This window comes from Loxodonta africana, chromosome 1, assembly GCF_030014295.1.
Source record: "Loxodonta africana isolate mLoxAfr1 chromosome 1, mLoxAfr1.hap2, whole genome shotgun sequence".
In the NCBI taxonomy this organism is placed as follows: Eukaryota; Metazoa; Chordata; class Mammalia; order Proboscidea; family Elephantidae; genus Loxodonta; species Loxodonta africana.
In genome coordinates, this window is record NC_087342.1 from 25,549,904 (window position 1) to 25,569,483 (window position 19,580).

The 19,580-nt window shown below is 39.2% G+C and overlaps 1 long non-coding RNA gene across 1 annotated transcript; it reads right to left on the reverse strand.

Annotated features, from left to right (window-relative positions):
* Positions 1-263: 263 nt before the first annotated feature.
* On the reverse strand, positions 264-11,749 carry LOC111751418 (uncharacterized). Its single transcript, XR_002786472.2, has 3 exons — positions 11,643-11,749; positions 5,596-5,674; positions 264-461 (listed from the first exon to the last, which is right to left on the reverse strand). It is a non-coding gene; the product is annotated as an uncharacterized LOC111751418 (long non-coding RNA).
* Positions 11,750-19,580: the final 7,831 nt, after the last annotated feature.

Below are 19,580 nucleotides of genomic sequence, written 5' to 3' on the forward strand. Positions count from 1 at the left end.
CTCCTTGGAAACTCTATGGGGCAGTTCTACTCTGTCCTATAGAGTTGCTAGGAGTCGAAATCGACTGGACAACACTGGGTTTGGTTTTTTTGGTTTTTTATGTATATACTGGATTACTTGATATAAACAATTTATAACTTATTACTTAAATATATATCAAAAACATTTTTTCATAATAGTAAATTTTCTCCCACAGCATACTTGGCCACATGGTACTACATTATATGGCTATAGTAAAAATCATTTAGTTCTGCACTGTTGGATGTTTAGGGTTCCTTTCTTTGTCACTATGTACAACACTGATAAATACCTTCTGCAAAATCTTGCTCTGTTGTACATGTCGTTGTTGTCCTTAGTTGCCGAAGAGCCACTAGAATGTGTTCTCTTTCCACTTTGTGAGAGATAACACTGAACTTGAGATTCTCAAACGTAGCCTGTTGGACTGCAGGAGGTTTGGGAAGCTTAGAGAGAGCAAGGAAGAAAAAGCAAAGAACCGCAGCTGTGACTTCCCTCTGTTTATTACAGCACATATTATACCGTTGCCAAAATTCCTCTCTGTTAAACAACCTGCTCCAAGACTCCCTCAGACTTTAATCGATCCACAGTTTCTTTAATGCACTCATCCTTTTAATTATAGCCCTCGAACATTCAGAGACCCAGGTGGATCAGTACTATAGGAGGCATGTCAAGTTTAACCAGTGCAGTTCAATGGGTAAAAGTAATTAAAGGAATTTCATTCTTTACTTTTATCCACAAATGGGCTTTAAAAATAGCCAATCCATAACACTTACCAAATTTTAGCCATTCTTCTTAACCTTGCAAATACTGTAATACCATTCTGCTTAGACCCTTTGTTATGTAGATCCCCTTAGTCTCCTTCTCAGCAAGAAGACTCTTTCCTCCTTCTCAGCAAGAAGACTCTTTCCTCATTAGAAGGAAGTAAAATGAAAAGACCCATTGCCATCAAGTCAATTCCAACTCATAGCGATCATAGGACAGAGTGAAACTGCCCCTAGAGTTTCAAAGGAGGGCCTGGTGGATTTGAACTGCTGACCTTTTGGTTAGCAGCTGTAGCTCCTAACCTCTATGTCACCAGGGTTTCCAAAATGCAAACAGGAGTAGAGAATTCTATTTGGTGGGCTAGACATGATGAGCTTATTGTTAGTCGTTTTTGCCCAATCACAAATCATTTCTCAAATATTCACTGAAATAGAACAAGCCAGGAACTTTGCTAGTTCCTACAGGGAATGAGAGTTGGAGAAGAAAATCTTTACTATTAAGAATGTTACGAGCTGGTTTAGGAGGTGAGGAACGGTGAACTATCTGACAATAGGATTGGTCTTCCATCAGAGGAAAACAAGGGTTACTGGTGAATGGTGCCCTGTTTCAAAAGGAAAGGAGGAGCAGTCCAGGGTCTTTAATGTCAATGTATTGAACAAGTATGTGCAATGAAAGCAGAGTGAAGGGTGCAAACACTTTTGATATTTAAGCCTAACCTCCAGGAATTTATAGTCCACTTAGTGAAATGATAGATTTATGCATGAAACTGTGAATTAGCAGTTATTAAAGGAATTACATAATGAACAAGTGCCAACATATTTTAAAATAGAACCCACTGCCATTGAGTTGACTCCAACTCATAGTGACCGCATAGGGCTTCTGAGGCTGTAAATCTCCACGGAAGCAGACTGCCACATCTTTCTCCTGAGGAGCCACTGGTGGTTGCGAACCCAACACTTTTAGGTTAGTAGTTGGTCGCTTTAACCACTTCACCACCAGGGCTCCTTTTAAAATAGAAAGAGATCACTTCTTAAGCGGTTGATCAGAGTAGTTAAGCGTTTGGTTGCTAACCAAAAGGTCAGCAGTTCGAATCTACCAGGCACTCCTTGGAAACCCTATGGGGCAGTTCTACTCTGTCCTGTAGGGTTGCTATGGGTCAGAATCGACTCCATGGCAATGGGTTTGGTTTTTGGTTTGGGACAGTTCAAATAGAGTTGCTAGTGGAGAGACAACTGGGGTTACAAGGATGATATTGAGGTACCACCACTTAATAAAATGTGCTTGGACTCCATGTGGTCTTTTTATTTCATAATCTTTGGTATCTACTGCGAGCCAGACAACATGTAAAATTCTGGGATACAATAATTCGTTAGTCATAGAGCTACACTCAAGTTACTGCAAGGGGAAGCCAATCACATTTGTATTCTACTTTGCAGGTTACAATCTTTATTCACGCATATTCTTTCAAGCTCGATGAAAACTTAGCAGCTCCTGTCCAGAGGCAGGATGAGAAGGCAGGAAGGGACAGAAACTGGTTGAACAGACACAGGGAATCTGGGGTGGAAAGGGAGAGTGTACTGTCACATCATGGGAATTGCAACTAATGTCACAAAACAAAATGTGTATACATTTTTGTATGAGAAATTAACTTGAGCTGTAAGTTTTCTCTTAAAGCACACATACACACACAAAAACACTTAGCAGGGTTAATATCACTATTTCTTATCTTACCCATAAAAACAATACATAACAAAGCAAAACAAACAAACAAAACCCCCTACTTTTTAGGGTTGTCACTTAACCTGGATTACATGAGGCTTCAAAGCATTTTATTTTCCCCATACTATAGTTTATAAATAGCTACTGCTATAAGAGAATGCTTTGTAGAAATGAGATAAATTTTAGGTCTTTGATGATTCATGATTAATTATTCAGTTTAATAATCATGCTGATCATTTTTATAATTTATTTCTTAGATATTTGTCTTTTCCTTATTTTAGAAATTCATTATTCCAACCATTAGGTAACACATATTTCAGCATCTGGGAATAAATTGTTTGCTTTCTATGACATTTACTAAGAGCCAAGGCGTTGGTTTAGCTCATTATTCAGCGCTGCATAGTTTCTCATGATTTTCATTGAGTTTTGTACTGAACCAATTCATTTTAACTCCTTTTTCAATATTTTATAAGTATAAATTTTAATCTCTTATATCCTACAATTTATTATAATGTATAATACATTGAGTCGTTTTCTGCTAAAATACATTATTATTAATGTCTGATAGAAATGAACTGGCTATGAATATTTTTTAACATTTATATTGAATAGTGAATAAGGTCTATGATTCCAAAAAATCTGGCAATTGCTATAAAATTTAAGGACAGACTGCCATACCACTTGTGGTAGATATTTTTGTTCTGGGCCCTTTTGCACACTGCCCTAGTTACCTGGCTTGTGCCATATGAAAAATACCATAAACGAGTGGCTTTAAAGAATAGAAATTTATTTTCTCACAGTTCTAGAGGCTAAAAGTCCAAACCAGGCTCTCAGCATGTTGATTCCTTCTGTGAGTCTCTTTCCTAGTTTCTGGTGTCTGCCAGCAATCTTTGGTGTCTATCTGCCTTCGTGTGTGTCTCTCTTCTATTCTGGTCTTTTATCATTAAGAAGTGATGAGGTTTAGGATCCATCTTACGCTAGTATGACCTCATTAATATAAAAAAAGAAAAATCCTATTTCCAAACAGGATCACATACACAGGTTCAAGGGCCAGGAATTCAACACATATTTTGGGTTAGGGGGCATAATTCATTACAGAGCACATACCTTGTTGCATTTAATTCTCAAAACAACCCGCTAAGGTTGAATTACCAGGTGGCGCAGATGGTTAGGCATTCCACTACTAACCGCAAGTTTGGTGGTTCGGATCTGGCAATCTGCTTCCAAAAGGTCACAGTCTTGAAAATCCCATGGAGCAGTTCCGCTCTGCACACGTGGGGCTGCCTTGAGTCAGAATTTACTCCATGGTAACTAACAACAATTTTACAAATGAAGGTCCCTGGGTAGAGCAAATGGTTTGCACTTGATTACTAACTTACAGGTTGGCAGTTCAAATCCACCCACAGGCACTGAGGAAGAAAGGCCTGGCAATCTGCTTCCATAAAGATTACAGCCAAGAAAACCTTGTAAAGTAATTCTACCCTGTAACACTTGGGGTCACCATGAGTTGGAATTGATTGGATGGCAACGAGTTTGTTTGTTTTTTATTTTGCGAATAATGAAATGCTCTTAGAAACATTTATAAATTGATCCAAGACCACAAACCCAGCAAGTGGGAAAGCCATGGCACGTCCAGATAAATGACTGTCACCCCAGGATGGAAAAGTGGAAAAACAGGTATCCATGATGTTATTTTCTTGTGTTGCTGAAACTGGTCACTATAACCAATTTGCACATCTAGACTAAAATGTCAAAACATCTCATTATCATCATTCCCTATTTACCAATAGAGTTGGGTCTTCAAACAGCCTTATGAAAAAGGCAATGAGTCCATTGTTATTGTAACAAACTTCATTATTCTTCCTCTTGGATTTGCTTTAACTTGGAAACTGATTGCAGCTGATTTATGCAAATGTGTAGTCTTATCTGAACTATACGTAATCCTCTCCTTCCACCCTCGCCAATTTCTACCCCCACAATGTACTTATTTTCAATGAAAACAGTAGTTCTGACAGAAGGTACTGGAGAAAATCTCTTCGGAAATCAATCATACTGCCGCAAACTTGATAAAATGACATCTTTCTTTTCATAAATGCAAAATCTTCTTGCAAACATTAATTTTAACAATACATCCTCACACAGTACGTAGGACATAAACTAGGTAACATGCTCTCTGCCATTTATTGAGCACCCTTTATGTATTACAGGCAATATCTCTTTTAATCTTCACAGTTGAATATCCCCATACAGACAAGGAAAGGAAACAGAGTCTGGGTTGAGAAGTTACTCAAGCAAAGTCACACAGTTAGTCTGTGGTAGAACCTGATATAATTGTCTGATTCTAAAGTCTGTGAACCACTTACTATCTGTAAGACCGCAAAATTTGTTTAATTTTTTCCAATTACAGGTTCCTCACCTTTACATTTTGGTGGGTTTTTCACCTTTACATTTACGCTATTAATAATCGCCCTCCCTACTCCACAGGATGGTTAAGGAGGTAATGAATGAAAGTGAGAATACTTTGCACAAAGTGTAAAACAGGACAGAAACAAACGTTTCTGCCCATCTATCTAATCCATCGTCCTCACAACATGGCCTCTGCTGAGTGAGGCCTTTATTTTTCTTTGAGCCAGAGCTCTACCTTTCAAAGCAGCATTGGAGCTACAATTCAGTTTCAAGCTCACTGTCGGGGTGAACAGCAATGCACAATGAGTCTCTGAGGTTGTGTCTTACAGTCCTGCCCCATCCTGTTCATAATGGCTAATCTTGGAGGAGGTAGAGGTATTGTTCCAGACTAAGGGTGCCTTGTGTTCCCCATACCTTCATTTAACTGAGGACAGTTAACCACACCCTCATATGAGATGGCATTTTAGGGGAACATTCCTTGTACAATTTGAAAATGGTAAGGTAGCTTGGACATTTGGAAAGTGCCCTATAAGAGTCAAAACCTAAATTTTGTGCATGGCTTTGCTACTTACTAGTTGTATGAACTTAGGCTTGTCACCTTTGTGGGCCTCATTCTTCTCATGTATAAAACAAGAAGGATGGAGTATATGATATGCATTTGTTATTAAAAAACCATTTGTTAGAACCTACCATATGGCAATTCATATGTTTGGAGTTGATGCTACTGAGGTGGATGAGTCCATGATTCCTGCTGTGAGGATCCCAATATCTGGTGGGAGAAATAGACATAAATCAATAATAATAACAATTCATTCTAATGATTTCTAAAGGTTCTTCCAGTTGTAAGAGTCAAAATAAATGTCCTTTCCTTGTAATGTGTGTACACACACACACACACACAAACACACTCATATGAGAGCAAATTTATCACAGAAAAGTTCAAACAGAGACAGACACCAAAGAGATAATTGCCAATTAAAGAAGTGCTATCACAGAGGAAGGAGCCTGGGTGGCACAAGCTGTTTGTGATCGGCTGCTCGCCTAAAGGTTAGTGGTTCGAATCCAACCAGTGGCTTCATGGAAGAAATGCTTGGCCATCTGCTTCCATGAAGATTGTAGCCAGGAAACCCCTTGGAGCAGTCCTACTCTCTAACACATGGGGTTGCCCTGAGTTGGGGGTGACTTGATGGCTGCTAACAATAGTAACATCACACACAAATAAGAATGGTAAACATTTTCTTACTTAATTTCATTTGCAATTACTTTGTCCATGGGGAGACACTAACTATAAGAGGTTTGTAAAAGCTTTGTTGAAATTAAGTGAACTATAGCAAAAAAAGTTGTTTCCACTTAGTTTTGTAATGACAGGGCCGTTTCTGAAGTCGGCTGGATTCTTATGCAGAGTTCTGCTCTGGAAGGTCTCCAACTATCATAAAAACCCAAAAACCAAACCCACTGCCATTGAGTTGATTCCGACTCATAGCAACCCTATAGGACAGAGTAGAACTGCCCCACAGAGTTTCCAAGGAGCGCCTGGTGGATCCAAAATGCTGACCTTTTGGTTAACAGCTGTAGCACTTAACCACTACGCCACCAGGGTTTCCCTCCAACTATCATAGCAACCTTAAAATGACTTTCCTTGATGATTATTTTCCTGGTGTACAGAAGGAAATTTGAAGATTTTAAGAGAACAATCACATAGGATGTCTTGGTTATCTAATGCTGCTATAACAGAAATACCACAAGTGGATGGCTTTAGCAAAGAGAAATTTATTCTCTCACAGCCTAGGAGGCTATAATTCCGAATGCAGGGTGACAGCTCCAGTGAAAGTCTTTCTCTCTTCATCAGCTCTTGGGGAATATCCTTGTCATCAGTCTTCCCAGGTTGAGAAGCTTCTCAGTGCAGGAAGCCTGGGGCCAAAGGACACGCTATTCCCTGTATCTCTGCTCCTGTCTTTTATATCTCAAAGGAGATTGATTTAAGAACAACCTAATGTTGCAGATTGAGTCCTGACCATTAACATAACTGCGTCTAATCCTGCCTCATTACCATCATAAAACAAAACCAAACCCATTGCCCTCGTGTGGATTCTGACTCAAAGCAAACCTATAGGGTGGAGTAGAACTGCCCCATATGGTTTCTAAGGAGCACCTTGTGGATTCGAACTGCTGACCTTTTGGTCAGCAGTCGTAGCTCTTAACCATTACACCACCAGGGACTTGATGTCCCCCTATGTCATGGATTGAATTGTGTCCCCCCAAAATGTGTGTCAACTTGGCTAGGCCATGACTCCCAATATTGTGTGATAGTCCACCATTTTGTCATCTGATGTGATTTTCCTATGTGTTGTAAATCCTACCTCTATGATGTCACCCTAGTAATGATATTTGCCTTATGTATTATTTGGTATTAATATCATTGTCTTTTGGTTGGTATTTTCATAGTATATCTTTTTCTATTCTTTCAGCTTAACCTCTGTATCTTTATGTTATATGTATACTCTTTAACAGTATTAGGTTAAAAAAATTTAATATGATAATATTTGAATAATTTAATCCATTAACATTTAATACTTTTACTGATCTACTTGGTTACGTTTACTATTTTCTCCTTTCTATTCAGCTTATTATTCTCTACACTTTCTCTCTCCCTTTTTACTCTCTTTTGGAATTATTATTTTTATTATATTTTACTATTTACTGTTTGGAAGAACGGAGCCCTGGTGGTGTAGTGGTTAAGCATTTGGCTGCTAACCAAAAGGTCAGCAGTTTGAATCCACGAGCTGCTCTTTGGAAACCCTATAGGGCTGTTCTACTCTGTTCTATAGAGTTGCTATGAGTCAGAATCAACTCAACAACAATGGGTTTGTTTTGTTTGGAAGAATGTGTTGATTTTCCATTTTTTTAGTAGGCTATGGAAAAATTACAACATGATTAACATACCAAAGTCTACAGTTATTTAATACCCTTACTTTCACTCTGAACAACACAAACCCAAAAACCAAACCCACTGCCGTCAAGTTGATTACCGACTCACAGTGACCCAATAGGAGAGAGTAGAACTGCCCCTATAGAGTTTCCAAGGAGTGCCTGGTGGATTCCAACTGCCGGCCTTTTGGTTAGCAGCCGTAGCTTTTAACCACTACACCACCAGGGTTTCCCTGAACAACATAAAGACCTTAAAACATTTCATTTGCCATACTCCTGACTTATATTTTATTGTATTTTTTTTTAACTCTGTGATAATTTATATTTTCTAGGTATGCCCTTTCATGCTACTGTGCCCTGATAAAGACAGAATGCCTAACCATACAACTAGAGCTGCCCATCAAGAATTGGGTTCTGTCAGGCTCACCAAATGATATGGTCAGATAGGCTCAGTAGCAGTCCATCACAAGATGGAGATTTTACCTGTAGTTGGATGTAAGCAGGGCCAGAAGGCATAACCAAGCTACTGGAGTAGGTAGCTGAGATGCTCATGTTATCCACCATTGTTGCACCGGTGCTTTTCCCTCTGTTCATACTTATGGTTGCGTGGGAGTCTCTTATGATCAACTGATAGAAAAAACACTAAATATATTTCATGGATAGCTAGGCTCCATATCTGAATATACACAGAAAATGGAAAGCAGCTTCACCAAAGGCCCATTCAGAGGTGGCCCTGAAAGAGAGTTGTAAGGAGAAATCTTTCAAATAGACAGAGTATGGGTATAATATACTGAGTCATTAATTTTATGTAGAAAGGAAGTGGTCTGAGGTAAGAATATATATAGATCCATGGTTAGTGGTAAATGGTTTGGCTGACTGGTCAGAGTTCTGAAAGGAGAAAGATTGAAAAATGAGGATAAGGAGTTCTGGGGGAGAAACATTTGGACGAACATATGGGAAAGACAAAAGTATAAAGATCTTTGCATTGCATGTTAATTCCCACCAGAGAGTATCTACCACAAAAGAATCAGTAAACAACCAAGTAAATAAAAGAACTAGCCAGTTGATGCCTTTGAATTCTGGTATTGGTAAAAAAATATTGAATATACCATGGATTACCAGAAGAACAAACAAGCCTGTCTTGGAAGAAGTACAGCTAGACCAGAATGCTCCTTAGAAGAGAGAATGGTGATTCTTTGTCTCATAATTTGAACATATTACTAGGAGAGACCAGTCCCTGGAGAAGGACATCATGCTTGGTAAAGCGGAGGGTCAGCAAAAAAGAGGAAGACCCTTATCGAGACAGACTGACACAGTGGTTGCAACAATAGGCTCAAACATAGCAACAGTTATGAGGATGGCACAGAACCGGGCAGTGTTTTGTTCTGTTGTATATAGGGTCACTATGAGTTTAACTGACTCAAAGACACCTAAAAATGACAAAGATGATCTTCAGAGGGAGAGGAAATAAATGTGTGAGGCCAGGTACCACGTTGAATTAGAAGTCCATTTCTACAACATAATTTAAATTTGTCTATCTTTTCTATTAGTCTGAATTTCCCCATATTTAATGGGGAAAAGACTTTTCCTATTATCCCTCTGTGAGTTCCCAGTGCCTAACACACAGTATGGCATTTAATAAATATTTGTTTATTGAAATGAAGTGAATGAGTTCTTTAGCTGCTTCTTGCGCTGATATTCTAGGATTCAGTGATTGAAGTAGGGGAGAGGGCTGAAGAAAACTAGATGAGGCTACAAGAGGGGTTGACACAGTGGCTGAACAATGGGCTCAAACATAGCAAGGATTGTGAGGATGGCACAGGACAGGGCAGTGTTTTGCTTTGTTGTATATATGGTCACAATGAGTTGGAACCGACTCAATGAAACCTAACAGCAACAACAACAAGCCAGTTGATGTCAGCCAGTATCATTTATCACCCTCTGCCATACCTGCCCAGTGGCACAATGGGTTCACGGGAAAAACAAAAGAAAAAAACGGTCTTCACTTTTGAGTGTGTAAGCATGTTTTTTACTTTTTTTGGGAGAGACAATTTTAGGATTTTGGAAAATCAGGCTCTTAGTAGAGAGGCAGAGTAGGCTTGGAGGCAATGGATGGACTCAACAGTATGGTTCCCACTCACCAAGTCTGATGCAGCTGCTGCCACTGTTCAATGCCTAACCTTCCAGAAAAGGAGACCAAAGTTGGACCCCAGAGAGAGCATTATCCCTTGAGGAGACAAAGTTGTCACTTGCTGGTAGGTCAATTCCATTGTGCCCTTTCCATCTTGAAAGACGAAGCAATTTATCTTGGCTGGAATCAACACATGTTCCAGGTACAGGTTTGCCTTTTCTCCAAACACCTAGTTAGTCAGCACCACTAGCCAAGGATGTACAGAGCATTTGATACGCTGACATAGGATCTCAGGTAACATCATTTGGGACCAAGAATTCATCTTTGCAGCAAATGAAGTGCAATAATGGGCACATGACCAATGGGCTTATGACAAACTGCACAACGCCAACACTGTTTGCATAATAGAGTAATAGAATGGCCTTTTTAAGGAACAGTTGATGAGCCAGCTTAGAGATCATACACTTTGAGGTAGGGGTGACATCCTCCAGGAAGCAGTATGAGCCTAAATGAATGACATTATATGGTACGGTCCACAGTAGGTAGATTGTAAGGCTTTAGGAACCAAGGAGTGGAAGTAGAAGTGGCCTCTCTTACCACAACTCCCAGTGACCCATGTGGGGGAATTTGTGCTCTATGTCTTCACAGTGTTAGTATCTGTAGCAGGGACAGATTACCCAATCAGCAAGATACACATGGGCTTACTTGTGCTTACTTATTAATCTGTAGTGCACAGTTTCTCCTGCTTTGTGGTCAATCCCATGTGAAATTGTGCACTACAGTTACTAAGTAAACACAATTAAGCCTGTGCATATCTTGCTTACTGTAAGCCTGTGTGTACCTTGCTCCCTGGTCTGTAGGCCTAGAGATCTTTATTGTCAGGCAAGGTGCTGATTGAAAGAAATGATAGATGAAGAAGATTCCAATTCTCACCATCTACAGTGACTGAGAGATAGGAAAATTAAAATATTAATAATAATAACAGCACAGGACATTATGAAAGCACAGAGAAGAGGCTCCCAAGTCAAACAGTTATGTTTTTCCGGTGGGCAGGGATACAGGTAGGGTGGAAAGAGGATTAGAAAAGGCTTCCAGGGAGAGATGATGACTGAAGTCGATTTTGGAGGAAGGAAAGGAGTAAACCCTATAGATGTAGAGGGGAGGGCCATTTAGGCAGAAGGAATTGCATGTGTGAGGACAGATGTATAGAATTCGGGAAGTCCAGTGGTGTTTGAGAGGGAAAGGAATGTGCCAGAAGGTAAGGCTGCAGAGGTAGACAGAAAACAAAGCAGACGTGTTTAATGCCAAGGATGCCTGGAGGCCATAAGAAGTCATCAAAGGGCTTTAATCAGGAGAATGAGGTGATAGGATGTGCAGTGAGCAAAATGAACTGAGAATGCCCATTATTGCGTATCATTTCCTCAACCCAACTGGGAAAGAAAAAGCCTCCTTTTGGCAACAAACCCATATCTTCAAAAGATTTATAGACTTCTGGAGAAATTCCAGTGTAATACTCTAAGTTCAGAAGCAACTGTTCTTCTGAGGGGAAAAAAAATAAAGCAAAACAACATTCTTCACTTTTGAGAGTGTCAGTATATTTTTTACTTTTTGGGGTAAGAGACAATTTTAGATGTTTGGAAAATCAGGCTCTGATTACAAAAGCAGAGGACGTAATTACCTCAATAATGAGTTGTCTTAGAAACCAGAATTTCCATTACGAGGACAAGAAAAGCTGCAAGAAAGTCCTCCTGAGCTGGAACACTGGGTTTTAGTTCTGCCAAAAAAAAAAAAAAAAATCATAAATTAGCTCAATCAAGAGCAACTTTTTGCAAGAGACTCTTCTCAGTGGAAAAATAAATAAAAATGAATTGCTAACAGGCACTTGCTAATTTGCCACCAGTTAAAACACCTCCATTTCCCAGGGCCATTAAGGGACATGAGCCTCTGGGTAGCACTTTTTCATTTCCTTTGGGATTTCAGATTTAAAGCCCAGGATGGATTAGAAACCTTGTTCCTTGAATATGTTCTCCTCAACATGAGCCAGCTTCCCTCTGTGCTCACATACCACATTTTTATAAAGCGATCTATCTTTGTGTCTGTCTTAACTTACAGGATTGTGAACGCCCTAGGCATGAGACTTTTCTGTGGGTTGCAAGAAACGTGCCATTTAGAGCCAGGGGGATTTTGAATTTCAACCCTCCCACTTGCTAGTGACCTGAGACAATGGAAGCTCCCTGGGTCTCAGTTTCCTTGTCTGTAAATTGGAGACACAAGACTTTTGATGAAATGCCCTGTGTTCCTTTAAACAATGGTCCCCAGCCCAAGCTAGACATTAGTATCACCAGGAGAAACTTCTTTAAAAAAAACTTACACCCAGCAGGGCTTCAGTGAGTTCTCTGGGTTTGAACCCCTGCTGAGAATTTGCATTTCTAACAAGTTCCCAGGTGATGCTAACGTTCCACTCCAGATATACTGAATCAGAATCTACATTTTAGTAAAATCCCCAGGTAATTCTTATGTATAATAAATTGTGAGAACCGCTGCTCCACTAGTGGTTCTCAGAATTGGTCCCTAACCAGTAGCATTCGCATCGCTTGAGAACTTGTTACAAAGGCAAATTTTTAGCAGGGGTTCGAACCGGAATGAACCAATTCAAAGCCTGGTGCTGGTCCCTTAGCAGATATCCTGATTTAATGGAGCAGGGCATTTGTTGTTGTTTTCAGCTCCTCAAGTTACACTACAGTAGTCACAGGTGACAATAGTGGACAACCACTGCCTTAAACAAGCTGTCCCAGCTGTGCACCGCAGAACAAGTGCAGAATCCAATGGCAGCAGGCTCTGTCATGCTCTTCACGTTGACTTAGTTAACAGGTGGTGGAGGTAGGTTAGAGACTCACTCGGAAGATCAGGCTTTCTTTTATCTCTGTCTTTTGGTGGCGTTAGAATGCCCCAGCAGAAGGGGAAAAAGGGAAGCAGAGATTTCACTTTAGCAAAGCGGTATTAAACTGAGGAGCCAGGAGTAGAAACAGCAAGAAAGCAGCCTGATCCCTTTAACTCCAAACGTGGTCGTGGAACACTGGGAACACCACACAGAAGCCGCAGAACAGCTAAACGTCCACCCTTCCTTCTGCAAACAGTGACCCCTGACAAGAGGCTGTGCCTCTTGTTCAGAGGCCTGGAAAAGCATCTCATATTAGGAATGGAAACTAATACCATGTGAGTGTTTTCTAGGAGCTAAGAAATTCTCGAATTTGGCCTCACAGTATTCTGCCCTCCTGTGTCAGTCTACAAAGGGAACTCTGCAGCTCTCTGGGGACTGAGAGGACGTGAAGGTGAAATAGAACCTCTCCTAATAAATGGGGAACATAGTTTTCCTGCTTAGCACACACGGAGATTGCTCAGCCTCTAGACTGCTCTGCGCCAAGTGGTTTCAAGCCTTAGTGTGCATCAGAATTACCTATGGGGCTTATAATTACCATATACAAAGCCACAAAGATGATCTCAATAACATTTAAAAAGGAGAACCTATATACAAAAAGAAAGAATACGACCCTGACACACACCTATCCTGACTTTAATCAGTATCCCCTTGTTCTGTCTGAACAACTGCCCCTTGATCCATGTAAAGGTTCTTCATGAGCACAATTAAGTGTTCTGGAATTCCCATTCTTTGCAATGTTACCCATAGTTTGTTATGATCCACACAGTCAAATGCCTTTGCATAGTCAATAAAACACAGGTAAACATCCTTCTGGTATTCTCTGCTTTCAGCCAGGATCCATCTGACATCAGCAATGATATCCCTGGTTCCACGTCCTCTTCTGAAACCAGCCTGAATTTCTGGCAGTTTCCTGTTGATATACTGCTGCAGCCGTTTTTGAATGATCTTCAGCAGAATTTTGCTTTGCGTGTGATACTAATGATATTGTTCTATAATTTCCACAACCTTTCTTGGGAATAGACATAAATATGGATCTCTTCCAGTCAGTTGGCCAGGAAGCTGTCTTCCATATTTCTTGGCATAGACGAGTGAGCACCTCCAGCGATGCATCCATTTGTTGAAATAGCTCAACTGATATTCCATCAATTCCTGGAGCCTTGTTTTTCGCCAATGCCTTCATAGCAGCTTGGACTTCTTCCTTCAGTACCATCAGTTCCTGCTCATATGCCACCTCCTGAAATGGTTGAATATTGACTAGTTCTTTTTGGTATAATGACTCTGTGTATTCCATCTCCCTTTGATACTTCCTGTGTCATTTAATATTTTCCCCATAGAATCCTTCACTACTGCAACTCAAGGTTTGAATTTTTTCTTCAGTTCTTTCAGCTTAAGACATGCTGAGCGTGTTCTTCCCTTTTGGTTTTCTATCTACATCTCTTTGTATATGTCATTATAATATTTTACTTTTTCTTCTTGAGCCGCCCTTTGAAATCTTCTGTTCAGTTCTTTTACTTCCTCATTTCTTAGTTTTGCTTTAGCGGCTCGCCGCTCAAGAGCAAGTTTCAGAGTCTCCTCTGACATCCATCTTGGTCTTTTCTTTCTTTCCTGTCTTTTCAATGACCTCTTGCTTTCTTCATGGATGATGTCATTGATGTCATGCCACAACTCGTCTGGTCTTCGGTCACTAGTGTTCAATGCATCAAATCTATTCTTTGAATGGTCTCTAAATTCAGGTGGGATATACTCAAGGTCATATTTTGGCTCTCATGGACATGATCTGATTTTCTTCAGTTTCAGCTTGAACTTGCATATGAGCAATTGATGGTCTGTTCCACAGTTGGCCCCTGGCCTTGTTCTGAGTGATGATATTGAGCTTTTCCATCGTCTCTTTCCACAGATGTAGTCAATCTGATTTCTGTGTGTTCCATCTGGCAAGGTCCATGTATATAGTTGCCATTTATATTGTTGAAAGAAGGTATTTGCAATGAAGAAGTCGTTGGTCTTGCAAAATTCTATCATTCGATCTCCAGCATTGTTTGTATCACCAAGACCATATTTTCCAACTACTGATCCTTCTTCTTTGTTTCCAACTTTCGCATTCCAACCGCCAGTAATTATCAATGCATCTTGATTATATGTTTGATCAATTTCAGACTGTAGCAGCTGATAAAAATCTTCTCTTTCTTCATCTTTGGCCCTAGTGGTTGGTGCATAAATTTGAATAATAGTCAAATTAACTGGTCTTCCTTGTAGGCATATGGATATTATCCTATCACTGACAGCGTTGTACTTCAGGATAGATCTTGAAAGGTTCTTTTTGACGATGAATGCAACACCATTCCTCTTCGAGTTGTCATTCCCAGCATAGTAGACTATATGATTGTCGGATTCAAAATGGCCAATACCAGTCCATTTCAGCTCACTAATGCCTAGGATATCGATGTTTATGCATTCCATTTCATTTTTGACGATTTCCAATTTTCCTAGATTCATACTTCGTACATTCCAGGTTCTGATTATTAATGGATGTTTGCAGCTGTTTCTTCTCATTTTGAGTCATGCCACATCAGCAAATGAAGGTCCTGGAAGCTTTATTCCGTCCACATCATTGAGGTCGACTCTATGTTGCAGAGGCAGCTCTTCCCCAGTCATCTTTTGAGTGCCTTCCAACCTGGGGGGCTCATCTTCCAGCACTATATCAGACAATGTTCCACTGCTATTCATAAGGTTTTCACTGGCTAATTCTTTTCAGAAGTAGACTGCTGGGTCCTTCTTCCTAGTCTGTCTTAGTCTGGAAGCTCAGCTGAAACCTGTCTTCCATGGGTGACCCTGCTTGTATCTGAATACTGGTGGCATAGCTTCTAGCATCACAGCAACACACAAGCCCCCACAGTATGACAAACTGACAGACACGTGTGTTTTATTGATTATGCAAAGGCATTTGACTGTGTGGATCATAACAAACTATGGATAACACTGGGAAGAATGGGAATTCCAGAACACTTAATTGTGCTCATGAGGAACCTTTACATAGATCAAGAGGCAGATGTTCTGACAGAACAAGGGGATACTGATTGGTTTGCATCAGGGTTGTATTTTTATTTAATCTGTATGCTGAACAAATAATACGAGAAGCTGGACTATATGAAGAAGAACGGGGCATCAAGATTGAAGGAAGACTCATTAACGATCTGCGTTATGCAGATGACACAACCTTGCTTGCTGAAAATGAAGAGGACTTGAAGCACTTACTAATGAAGATCAAAGACCACAGCCTTCAGTATGGTTTGCACCTTAACATAAAGAAAACAAAAATCCTCACAAGTGGACCAATGAGCAACATCATGATAAACAGAGAAAAGATTGAAGTTGTCAAGGATTTCATTTTACTTGGATCCACAATCAACAGCCATGGAAGCAGCAGTCAAGAAATCAAAACAGGTATTGCATTGGGCAAATCTGCTGCAAAAGACCTCTTCAAAGTGTTGAAGAGCAAAGATGTCACCCTGAAGACTAAGGTGCGCCTGACCCAAGCCATGGTATTTGCAATCACATCATATGCATGTGAAAGCTGGACAATGATTAAGGAAGACCGAAGAAGAGTTGACACCTTTGAATTGTGGTGTTGGCAAAGAATATTGAATATACCATGGACTGCCAAAAGAACAAACAAATCTGTCTTAGAGGAAGTACAACCAGAATGCTCCTTAGAAGCAAGGATGGCAAGACTGCGTCTTACATACTTCGTACATGTTGTCAGGAGGGATCAGTCCCTGGAGAAGGACGTTATGCTTGGCAGAGTACAGGGTCAGCGGAAAAGAGGAAGACCCTCAATGAGGTGGATTGACACAGTGGCTGCAACAATGAGCTCAAGCATAAGAATGATTGTGAGGATGGCACAGGACCGGGCAGTGTTTCGTTTTGTTGTCCGTAGGCTCGCTATGAGTCGGAACCGACTCGGCGACACCTAACAATAACATATACAAAAAAAAAAAAAAAACCCAAACCCTTTACTGTTGAATCGATTTTGAATTGCCACATAGAGTTTCCAATGAGTGCCTGGCAGATTTGAACTGCAGACCCTTTGGTTAGCAGCTGTAGCACTTAGCCACTATGCCACCAGAGTTCCCAGAAACTATATTAAAAAAAAAAAATGTATAGGTAACATTAAACAAATATGAAATAAATGTAGAAATATAAAGGTTCTCACTATGTTAAATTTAGATTCATGCATTTCATTCTCCGAGTTTCTTGATTTGGTGGGACTAGGGTGGGGCCATAGAATTTGCATTTCTAACAAATTCCCAGGTGATGCTGATGCTGCTGGTAGAGGATTAAAGTCCATGGTTCCTTGTGCTAGGAAGATGCGTCCGATGGAGTTATCAAGAATTGAATACATTTGCTCCCAAACCAGTTTATGATTTTTTTAGTGTAGTTAAATTAAATATTAGCTATCTAATAAAATATAAGTATGAAGAAAAAAATATATTTGTTTTTCTTTGAAAGTGAAGTAGAATACTTTGAAAATACCCTACAAGGAGTGTTGCTTTGGAAAAAAAAAAAAAGCTGTCAAGTTAGGTACTTGTCAAGTGATAAGACAGAAAGATTACGGACGGGGAGAGCCCTAGAACACTTGAATTTCTGCATTCAGATTGCCTCACAGGTGTTTATATATATATATATATGTATATATATATGTATATATATATATATTCTATTCCTCTTAAAGGTATTGACACTGGAAAAGCTCTTGGTACTAAATCAAAGTATCATAAATTCAGTGTATATTTACGTACTTTAAATGAAAAGAGAATGTTTTAGGTGTGTATCATTTTTTGATTCTTCTCTTTAATTCATTATTTTCAAGTTACTGACCAAGTTTGATACCTGTAGCTACTGAACTTACATTTTAAGGATGAACGAATAGAAAAATAAACAAGTGTGGGCATATAAAGGTGTTCAGCAGCTAAAGAGAAAAGAGAGCTTTATTCAGAGGAGCTAGAAAAAAAGCATTTCACAAACACACGCACACAAACTCATACATGTGGTGTATCTATATATATGGGAACCTTGGTGGCGCAGTGGTTTTCAGGCAATTTTGTTTCCTTTGTTATAAGTTTATTTTCTTCCCTGTTTATTTTAGGACAACTTTGTCATGATTATTAATTTTTTAAATTTTATTTTCCAACCAAAAAGTCAGCAGTTTGAATCCTCCAGCTGCTCCTTGGAACCCCTGTTGGGCAGTTCTACTCTGTTCTACAGGGTCTCTATGAGTCAGAATTGACTTGCCAGCAGTGGGCAACGGGCTAGCTATATCACAAATACTGTTATAAGGAATATTTTTTTTCCTAAATTGCTTCTCCCTCTTTCATCTAACATTTAAATTGCTGAGAATTTCTTTTAATATTTTTACCTGCTATAATTTTATGTTTGATATAATAGATTTTCCGCCTTACAAAGTTGTTATTATTATTATAATAAATAGTCCTTTGAGACTTGAGAAAATATTTTATTTCTAGTATTTGAAATTGAATATGTATGTAATCATGCATTTTAATTAACTGCTGTGTTATTTTTGACATCTTGCTCTAATTTAGATCTGTAATGTTATGGTAAAGTCTTCCATTTAAACTGTGTCCTGTTCTGCCTCTAAACTTCTGGAAATTCTTAAAGTACCAACTGATGCATTTCCCATTCTGTAAGCCCTTCTAATGTAGTACTATATTTAGATTGTATATATTTGTTAATAGCATGTGGAAAACTAAGTCCCATATTTTGGCAAATTTTTCCTAAAGTTTATTTAGAAGAAGAAGAAGAAAAAAAAAAGGTCGAGTAGTTTATTAAAACTATGAATAATTAGATTACAGACAGAGGAAAAACCTTATCAGTTATTAGATCATATTATAACCCTGCAGTAAAAGGTTAGCCCAAGAATAAATGTTTCAGTGGAACAGGGATGGATCGTCCAGATGTAGATATGATTAAAGATAGAAATGTTGTATGAAAAAAATTAGAGCCGTTAAAAATCACAAGGAGAGATGCTATTAATCAATGTGTAGTGCAGAGAAGCGGTTGCCATTTGAATAAGACTAATTTATCTTCTTATTGCATACAGTACATTCTTTATGCCTAGACTCAATGAATCATTTAAAAAAATTGTGAAGACTAGAACAAAATCGTGATCAAATATATGGGCATGAAGGCATGTTCCAAACTGACAAGTGATGAACAAGAAAGATCAATAGATTAACTAAAGTACAAAATAGGATGTTGTGCTTTCATGAACTCATGTAGAGAGATGAACAATAGGTGATGTTTTTGTTGCATGCTGTCGAGCCTATTGTAACTCACAGTGAGGCTATATGATAGAGTAGAACCGCCCCATAGGGTTTCCTAGGCTGTAATCTTTCTAGAAGTAGATGGTCAGGTCTTTTCTACTGAGGAACAGCTGGTGGGTTCAAACTGAAGACCTTGCAGGTAAGTAACCGAGCACTTAACCACGCAAAACCAGGGTTCCTAGAAAGGTGATAGACCACTTTATATGGTTAAAATAAGGACATAGAAAAAGAAAAAAATAACATAAAAATTAGTTTCTGAAAATTGGACAAAAACAGTACTCGTTCTTCATAAAGATCTTTGGAAAATAAAATTTAAAAAATTAATAATCATGACATA